Source organism: Mus caroli, unplaced genomic scaffold (assembly GCF_900094665.2).
Source record: "Mus caroli unplaced genomic scaffold, CAROLI_EIJ_v1.1 scaffold_6407_1, whole genome shotgun sequence".
Classification (NCBI taxonomy): domain Eukaryota; kingdom Metazoa; phylum Chordata; class Mammalia; order Rodentia; family Muridae; genus Mus; species Mus caroli.
Window position 1 is genome coordinate 40,112 of NW_018390468.1, and position 738 is coordinate 40,849.

Genomic DNA, 738 nt, shown 5'->3' on the forward strand with positions numbered 1-738 from the left:
TTTAAGTGAGTTATTAAAGTCCTTCTTGATTTCCTCTACCATCATCATGAGATATGCTTTTAAATCTGGGTCTAGCTTTTCGGGTGTGTTGGGGTTCCCAGGACTTGGTGGGGTGGGAGTGCCGTGTTCTGATGATGGTGAGTGGTCTTGGTTTCTGTTAGTAAGATTCTTATGTTTGCCTTTTGCCATCTGGTAATCTCTGTAGTTAGTTGTAGTTGTCTCTGGTTAGATCTTGTTCCTCAGGTGTTTATGTTACCCTCTAACAGCAGACCTGGGACACTAGCTCTCTCCTGAGTTTCAATGTTCAGAGTACTCTCTGCAGGTAAGCTTTCCTCTTGCAGGGAAGCTGCCCAGATATCTGGTGTTTGAACCTGCCTCCTGGCAGAAGTTGTGATCGACTCACAGAGGTCTTAAGATCCCATGGAGGGTCCTGTGTATACCTTGCGTGTGCCCTTAGACTCCACGCTCAATTGACCCCGCGGTGCTGGCATGGACCAGAAGGGACTTGTGCCCCTGATCAGGCCAGGTTTTCTGCTTCCCTAATTAATGCAGTCTCAGGTCTCGTGCGATTGGATTGGAGCAGCAGCTTTGTTCCACTCACCAGAGGTCTTAAGATCCTGTGGCGGGTCTTGTGGTAGCTTGCGGGTGTCAGCAGACTCCACACCCCAGCTACCCCGGTGCTGGAGGGCCCAGAAGGGACTTGTGCTCCTATCAGGCCAGGTTTTCTGCTTCCCTAAT